The sequence below is a fragment of the Hemitrygon akajei genome, unplaced genomic scaffold, assembly GCF_048418815.1.
Source record: "Hemitrygon akajei unplaced genomic scaffold, sHemAka1.3 Scf000041, whole genome shotgun sequence".
NCBI lineage: Eukaryota > Metazoa > Chordata > Chondrichthyes > Myliobatiformes > Dasyatidae > Hemitrygon > Hemitrygon akajei.
Window position 1 is genome coordinate 3,566,855 of NW_027331927.1, and position 8,549 is coordinate 3,575,403.

At 44.2% G+C, this 8,549-nt stretch overlaps 2 non-coding genes across 2 annotated transcripts; both read right to left on the reverse strand.

Moving 5' to 3' along the window:
• Window positions 1–354: 354 nt before the first annotated feature.
• On the reverse strand, window positions 355–436 carry trnas-uga (transfer RNA serine (anticodon UGA)). The gene has a single exon. It is a non-coding gene; the product is annotated as a tRNA-Ser (tRNA).
• A 6,965-nt stretch (window positions 437–7,401) lies between these two features.
• Window positions 7,402–7,485, reverse strand: trnap-cgg (transfer RNA proline (anticodon CGG)). The gene is given in 2 exon segments: window positions 7,402–7,437; window positions 7,450–7,485. It is a non-coding gene; the product is annotated as a tRNA-Pro (tRNA).
• Window positions 7,486–8,549: the final 1,064 nt, after the last annotated feature.

Consider the following 8,549-nt stretch of genomic DNA (forward strand, 5'->3'; position numbering starts at 1 on the left):
TGTGAGGCTGATGACGTGGCGTCAGACGTGACGTAGCCTGACAGCGGGCTGCAATGAGAATATTTAGTCTGCAATTGGTTCGTTCAGTGGGCAAACTGGACAAAAGTGTTTATTTGGAATAAAGAGGAATGCAGGAATGTGTGAGGTGCTGTACTTCTTTGGGATTAAGTTAAAATAAAGTTGCGGTGAGGCTGTCAAAGGAAACTGTTCACGAAACAGAGATGGCGAGCCAATGGGTGGATCAGGTATTTTGCAAGGATTGTCAACTGAACACATTTGGAGCCAGCGCTCAGACAGCATCCAGGGTGTTAGATTTTATTTATTGGCAAACTACACGCTGCTGCTTGTAGTGAGCGCTGCGAGCAGGGTTCGAACCTGCGCGGGGAATCCCCATTGGATTTCAAGTCCAACGCCTTAACCACTCGGCCATCGCAGCTCCATCAATGTTCAGCACCAACCGTAGCACTGCATCTGAAGTGAGGGTTGTACTTAATTTCGGTAATGGAAATGCTGAATCATCATTGCAATACTAATAGCATAATTGGACAGCTGTGGAATTTGTTTCAACCCCATTAGATTAGAATGTGTATGTGGAGCGATAACACTGGCGTCAGTATCGTAAATGAAGGAGACTTCCACTGTTGGGAATAAAGGTCAGAATCAGAATCGGGTTTATAATGATGGACATATGTCAACATTACAGTGTTGCTTTTATATTCTGCCCCTCCTGAACCGAATGTGAAAATTGCATTTGCCTTCCTTTACCGCTGACTCAGCCTGGAAGTAAACATTTAGTAAACGTTGCACAAGGTCTCTCTGCACCTCTGATTTCTGAAAACTGTCCTCATTTGGAGATTTTTTTACAGTGGCGTGCCAAAGTGTGTGCACCTTTGGTCAAAATTTCTGTTATTGTGAATAGTTAAGGAAGTAGACGATGAAGTGATCTCCAAAAGTCATAAATTTAAAAATGAAACATTCCTTTTAAAGGTTTAAGCAAGATTGTGCATCACTTTTGTTTTTGTATATTCTTAGAGTGGAATAAATGAAAGGAGCACCATACAAAGTTTGGGCACCCCAAGAGATTTGAGCTCTCAGATAACTTTTACCATGGTCTCAGACCTTAATTAGCTTGTTAGGGCATAGCTTGTTCAGATTCATCGTTAAGAAATACCCGGTAATGCAAATTTCAAAGCTTTATAAATACCATGACTCCTCAAAACTTGTCCCAACAATCAGCAGCCATGGACTACTCTAAGCAGCTGCCTAGCTCTCTGAAAGTTAAATACATGATGCCCACAAAGCAGGAGAAGGCTATAAGAAGATAGCGAAGCGTTTTCAGTTAGACGTTTCCTCAGTTCGCAATGTAATTACGAAATGGCAGTTAACAGTAACGGTAGAGGTCAAGTTGACGTCTGGATGGCCAAGAAAACTTTCCGGGAGAACTGCTCTTAGGATTGCTAGAAAGGCAAATCGAAGCCCCCGTTTGACTGCAAAAGACCTTCAGGAAGATTTAGTAGACTCTGGAGTGGTGGTGCGCTGTTCTACTGTGCAGCGACATCTCCTCAAATATGAGTTAACAGAAGAAAACCTATCCTGCGTCCTTACCACAAAATACAGCTTCAGAAGTTTGCAAAGGAAGATTTATAACAAAATCTGCATCTGCAGTATACTTTGTGTTAACATTTATAACAAGCCTGATGCATTTTGGAAACAAGTCCTGTGGAGTGTTGAAGTTAAAATAGAACTTATTGGCCGCAATGAGCAAAGGTATGTTTGGAGAAAAAAGGGTGCAGAATTTCATGAAAAGAACACCTCACCAACTGTTAAGCACGGGGTTGGATCCATCATACGTTGGGCTTGTCTTGCAGCCAGTGGCACAGGGAACAATTCGCTGGTAGAGGAAATAATAAATTCTATTAAATACCAGCAAAATCTGGAAGGAAACATCACGCCATCTGTAAGAAAGCTGAAGATTAAAAGAGGATGGCTTCTACAACAGGATAATGATCCTAAACACACATCAAAATCCACAAAGGACTACCTCCAGAAGCACAAGCTGAAGGTTCTGCCATGACTCTCACAATCCCCCGACTTAAACATCATCAACAATCTGTGGATAGACCTCAAAAGAGCATTGCATGCAAGATGGCCCAAGCATCTCACAGAGCGAGAAGCCTTTTGCAAGGAAGAGTGGGCGCATGTCCCCGTAACAAAAATTGAATGACTCCGAGCTGGCTACAGAAAGTCTTTACAAGGTGTGATACTTGCCAAAGGGGGTATTACTAAGTACTGACCATGCAGGGTGCCCAAACCTGTGCTTCGGGCCCTTTACCTTTTTTGTTATTTTGAAACTGTAAAAGATGGAAATACAAAAAAAGTAATCTTGCTTAAAATATTAAAGAAATGTGTCATCTTTAACTTTATGCCTTTTGGAAATCCGGTCATCTTTTAATCGCTTAGCTGTTGACAGTAACAGAAATTTTGACCAGGGGTGCCCAAACCTTTGAATGCCACCGTATCTTTCCTTCCAATGTGCATCATCGTACCACACGATGATCTATTTGACAAATCTTCTCCCATTCTCCTCAACTGTCTTTGATCTTAAATGTGTTTGAATCTTTGAGTTTTTGAACACGTTGAAGTCAGGCTACCTTTCTTATATTTTCTTTAGAGAAGCAGTTTCAGCGACAGGTTACTATCGATACAATGCTCCTCAGACAGGATGAAGAGGTCAATACTCCCCAATGCCATTAGGCTTTACAATTCTACCGCCAGGACTTAAGAACTTTTTAAAAGCTATTATTAATGTTTTTTGAGATAGTGATTTAGATGCATATCATATTTTTTACTGAGTTAAGTATTGTATGTAATTAGTTTTGCTACAACAAGTGTATGGGACATTGGAAAAAAAGTTGAATTTCCCCATGGGGATGAATAAAGTATCTATCTATCTATCTATCTATCTTCTTTCAGAGTGGAGTGACAATCCCAATTTTTCAACCATCAGGATCTATTCTAGAATGTAATGCTACGTGAAGGAGAACTATTATTGCCTCGAGAATCTTCAGTTCCCCCTTTTAGAACCCTGGGGTGTAGTCCAACTGGTCCCGTTGACATACAGCTTCAGGGCTTTCAGCTTCACAGGCACCTTCTCCAGAGTCATAACATCCACTCTCACTGATGCCCTCTGACCCATGTTCATCGGTGCCATTATGCTGGAGTCTTCCACAGAGCAAAATATTCATTCAGTTCGTCTGTCTATTCTTCCCCCCCCCCCCATTACAGCTTCTTCCGCGTCATTTTCCAGCTTTCTGACATCCACTCTCGCATCCCTTTTATTCTTCATATGTCCGAAAAAATGATATTTTCTCTATTATTAGCCATTTAATTTTTCCTCTCATCAAATTTTATTTGCTTTCTTTTGTATCTTGAAAGCATCCCAAACCTCCAGCTTCCCACTAATGTTTGCTATATTATAAGCCCTCAGTTTTGCCTTTATGCTGTCTTTACTTTCCAGTATCAGCCACTGTTGCCTCACTCTCCCTATCGAATATTTATTCTTATTTGTGATGCATCTATCCTGCGCCTTTCCAATTGCCCCTAGAACACCAGCCCTGCTGGATCTGCCGTTAACCCTGCTGGTTCCCCTTTCCAATCGACTTGGCCAGCCCTAGACTTAGGTCGCTGTTGTTTTCTGCGAGTGACAGGGTCGAGGACTGTTATCGCCCCTGATTTATTTTCTCTGCGAATGACGTGAACGGGAACTGCTATTGCTATTGTGTTTCCATGCGAGTGACGGGGTCGAGGACTGTTATCTTCACGGACTTTCTTTCTGCCAGTGATGTGTGGGGGACTGCTATTGTCGCTGTATATTTTTTGCTGCGGAGAGGAGGCATTTTGGGGTTTGCGAGATTTGTTTCTTTTCTTTTCTCGTGCCGGGGTTGATGTTTGTCCTTCCATGAAAACCGATGGTCTCTCGGTATTTAATTGCCGTATGGAGCAGACAAATATCAGAGTTGTATTGTACATGCAGGCTTTGAGAATAATATTAACCGTTTGCACCTTTCTATTCTCCTCACTCGTGCCACTGCAGTTCCACTTACTGCATGGAATACTCATACGTCTAATTTTAGATTCTCGCTCTCAGACTGCAGGATAAAATCGATCACATTACAATCACTGTCTCTGAAGCATTCCTGTATACTAATCTACCTGGTCAAAGCACAACACAGCACACAATCCACAACTGCCTTTTCCTCAGGGGCTCAACCACAATGTACTCTAAAAAACCATTCAGTAGGCATTCCCAAACTACCTGCATGTTGAGATCCTATAATGACCATCGTAATATTGCCATTTTCACATGACTTGTGCATCTCCCGTTGTCATTTGTACTCAAAGTCGACTGCTAGAGGCCTGCATATAACTCCCATCCTCTGATCCTATGTTATCTCTCACTAAGGATTTTTAAAAATTTTCTGTACATCACTATAAATTACAATAAATAAAATAAATAGAAATTAAAAAAAGGGAATTGTTAGGGACAGTTCATGCGTTCATGTGTTGAGAAATGTCTAAGCTGAGCAGAAAAAGCGGCTCTTAATAAAAATGTGATTTTCTATTTTCAGACTCCTCTACATCCACCACCCCACGCCACACTCCCCCACTCCCCACCCCCGTGGGTAGAAATATGTAGAGGGCATGTTTGGTCTGGTGATGGTCCTGAATAATGCACCCAGCCTTCTTTTGGCACCGTATTGAGAACATGTCCTCGATATTGGCGAGGCGTGCCCGTCACTACAGTACTCTGCCGCTTCTTTCGATCCTACGCATTGGAGCCCCGCCCCACACCAGACTGTGACGCAAGAACTGACAATGCTGTCCACGTACGCCCACAGAAATGCATTTGATTCTTCGACAGCACTCTAAATCGCATTAATGAACAATTATGACGTCTGCACAGTGACCGCGTCAGCATGTTGGGACCAGGATGGATCCGCTGAGATGTCGACGCCCAGGAACCTGAAGATATTCACCCAGAAGACCATAAGACCATACGGCAAAGGAGCAGAAGTCGGCCATTCGGCCCATCGAGGTTGCTCCGCCATTTCGTCATGAACTGATCCAATCTCCCCTTTAGTCCCATTCCCCCGCCATCTTACCATAACCTTTGATGCCCTGAGAAACCTATCAATCTCTGCCTTAAATACACCCAGTGACCCGGCCTCCACTGCCGCCCGTGGCAACAAATTCCATAGATTCACACTTTTGAACCTCCTGTGAGGATTTGCGTTTGTTCACCTGACGCATTCTCCCTGGAGTACAATTAATTCCCTGGACTTACTAAAATTGATGAGAAGGTTGTTGCTTCGGCTCCACCCAACCAGCATATCCATCTGATGCTGAGACGCCTATTTGTGTCATTAGAAACGGGATTGCCTGCAGAATCAAAGTAAACGATGTGTTCCTCCAAGTTCCGAGTGCAGCATGGGTAGCAGGGAAAGTCACCGCCTCCTCGGTGCTTCACCCGTCCCAGACATTGATCAGCAGTACAGTCAACGCAATGGCTTTTCTTCCGGACCACCCGGTGTGAGAGACTGTGTGTAATCTGTCCTCGGTCGTTGCTGAAATGGTTCAGTGTCTACAGAATGGAACAGCGAGCGGCGTCACGGGGAACGACACTCTTCAGAAAGGGTTTGCACATTTCACTGCAAACTCAGGATGGGCTGAGATTGTCACTTTCACGTGACTGGTTTCAGCTCGGTATGTTGTCAGACATTCCTGGTATTCGTCTCAGGGTTGGCTTGTAATTAGTGATCACATCCATAGACTCCAAACAGAACACAACCTAGTCGCGGTGTGAAGGCTTGCGTGGCTCAGTAACCTGGAGAGCGAAGCTGGCTGGAGTTAGGAGTTAATGCTTTGGCTCTTGGCAGGGTCACTCATGCCAAACAAATCAAATGGCAGAGGGCAGACTGAAAGTGCTCACCGCTCCCACAATTTCGAGGGTTCAGCTCAGAGATATCAAGCCGAACTGGTCAAAGAAAACTTCAGTGAAACGAAAATGAAGAGCCCGTCTACATATGAATCCGTCGTTATTTCTGAATCGCACCCGGGACTTGGCAGGCAATTGAGCAAACCGAGATTGTACTGACACGATGAATGAATCCCTGAACGCTGCCGACTGACAGGGATGGAGGATCTTCATCGTTGCCCCGAAAAGCCAGCGGCGAGACTGGCAGTAAGTTAGGAAATCAGTCAGCTCCGCCCTGGGGACAGGCCTCCGTTGTATCCAGGACATCTTCATGTAGTGGTGCCTCAGAGAGGCGGCGACCGTCATTAAGGACTTCATCACCCAGGACATTCCTCTTCTCACTGTTACCATCAGGAAGGTGGTACAGAAGCCTAAAGCCACACACTCAGCGATTCAGGTAACATTTCTTCCCCTCTGCCATCCAATGTCTAAATGGATATTGAACCTATGAACACTGCATCACTCTTTTATCTGTTTTTGCTCTAATTTTAATTTACCAATTTAATATACATATATTTACTCTAATTGAATGTTTGATTTTTATTTCTATATGTATCATGTATTGATTGTGCTGCTGCCGCTAATTTAACAGATTTCTCGACATCTGGCCGGGATATTAAACCCGAATCTGATTCTGATTCTGAAGTAAGTCACATCCGTAAGACAGATGTTGGTGAAGATCAGAACTGAGACTCTCAATCTGGATCAGCAGAAAATGAGTTCAGTGGGAAGATTGCAGCTCTCGAAATCCCAAGCGTTTGGCACAACAATGTGACCGGAGTGAGCAGTTTCGTCTGTCACCTAATTTCTACCCGCACCGAATCGAAACCCTATGAAATGTATAAACGGATATTGTATGCAAGTTAAAGGCACGTGTCCTGGTCGGGAAAAGGGAAGAGGTTAAGCAATGTAAATTCACTTGAAAGTTTCTTGTTCTTCCACATTAATGTCCACAGCGTTCATCAACATGCAGACCCATCGTTTTCCAAAGACTGCTGCGCTGTTTCCATTTCACACGTATGTCAACAACAGAGTGTAACAGCAACACAGTCTCCCAACTCCTACACTGACCTCCTGAGGCCAGCGTGCCGAACACCTTTCCCACAGTCTCTCTGCACATGAGACGGGTTTCAGCAAACTCTGTCCTTCTCCGACTCTCTCTCCCTGCTGATTTCACTCCCCAGTGCTCTATCATTCCTAGAATAAATACTCAGCTGGTTTGACATTCCAAAATGTGACACTTCAAACTTATCTGCCTTGAAAACTATTTCCAATTTCTTCTTCAGAGTTTCTGTTTGATATTGCCAATTATCTCGTGTGTCAATGCAAAAAAATCGTAAAGCAAATCGCTGATAATATCCAATAACGGGCTCGTCCGGGATTTGAACCCGGGACCTCTCGCATATGCTTTTTCACCCGAAGCGAGAATCATACCACTAGACCAACGAGCCCGCATTCGCAGATTGCGTCACAACTGAACTCCGAAGCCATTTGAAGTTAATTGGTAGAAAACCCATTGTCCTCTCCGTTGTTGAGAGGAGAGCCTGATGTCGAAATATGTTGGGCCCGTATTCCTTTGAGATTACAAGAGTATTCGTTACGTGATTCAGTCTAAATAAGAATATAACGGACTCTGATGTAATGCACGTTAGAATGCATTTGCCAATGGAAAGGACCCAAACAAGGGACACTTGTTGAAAACTCAATTCCGAGCATATTTTCTTGCACAGGCGCTGCTGCTCAGCAATACCCTGCCACGGCGACTAGTGGAATTTGGATAATTACAATTATTTCAGGCGGGCTTACAGAAGTATTTGCTCCATGAGCAGAGGAGACGTTTGATAAATGACACACAATAAGAACTGACACCAGGGTAGCCACGCTTCTGGTTTCTCTCCTCGTCACTCTCCTTCTACCGTTATACCCCTCTTGTCTTGCACTTGACACTCGCTCCTTCTCAACCTCTTCCTCTCTCCCGTCTTTCTCCCAGTCTCTCTCTTTCTTCCTGCGCTTCTCTCTTTCGCTCCCCGTGCCTCTCCCCATCTCTACAAGACTCTCTTCCACTAGTCTCTCTTTTTTTCCCAGCCTCTTTCCTCTGCTCCCTCTCTCACTCTATAACTCTTTCACCTACTCCCAGTCTCTCTACAACCAACCATTCTCCGCCATTGTCTTTCAAACCAAAGTGTCTGCTTCCTTGAAATTTCTTTTCCCTCATGTCTCTACTTCTTTCGCGTTCCCTTATCTCGCTGATCCTCCGTCTCTTGCACGTTTTTATCTCAGTTTCTCTACCCATGTCTCTCTTCCCCGTGTGTCTCCACTCCGCTGTCCACTGTGGTCTCATTCTCCCGTCATTGCCTCCCCCGCGTACGTTTTAGCTCGGAGTCCTCCAAGGCTTGGAAAATGTTGAACACTCCGGATACATGCTGATGGTGTGAAGTTGCTGCACAAACAAGTTTATTTGCGGGGAATTCAGTGGAAATTCATAGAACAGTTCGCCAGTGCAGCGAGATATCCG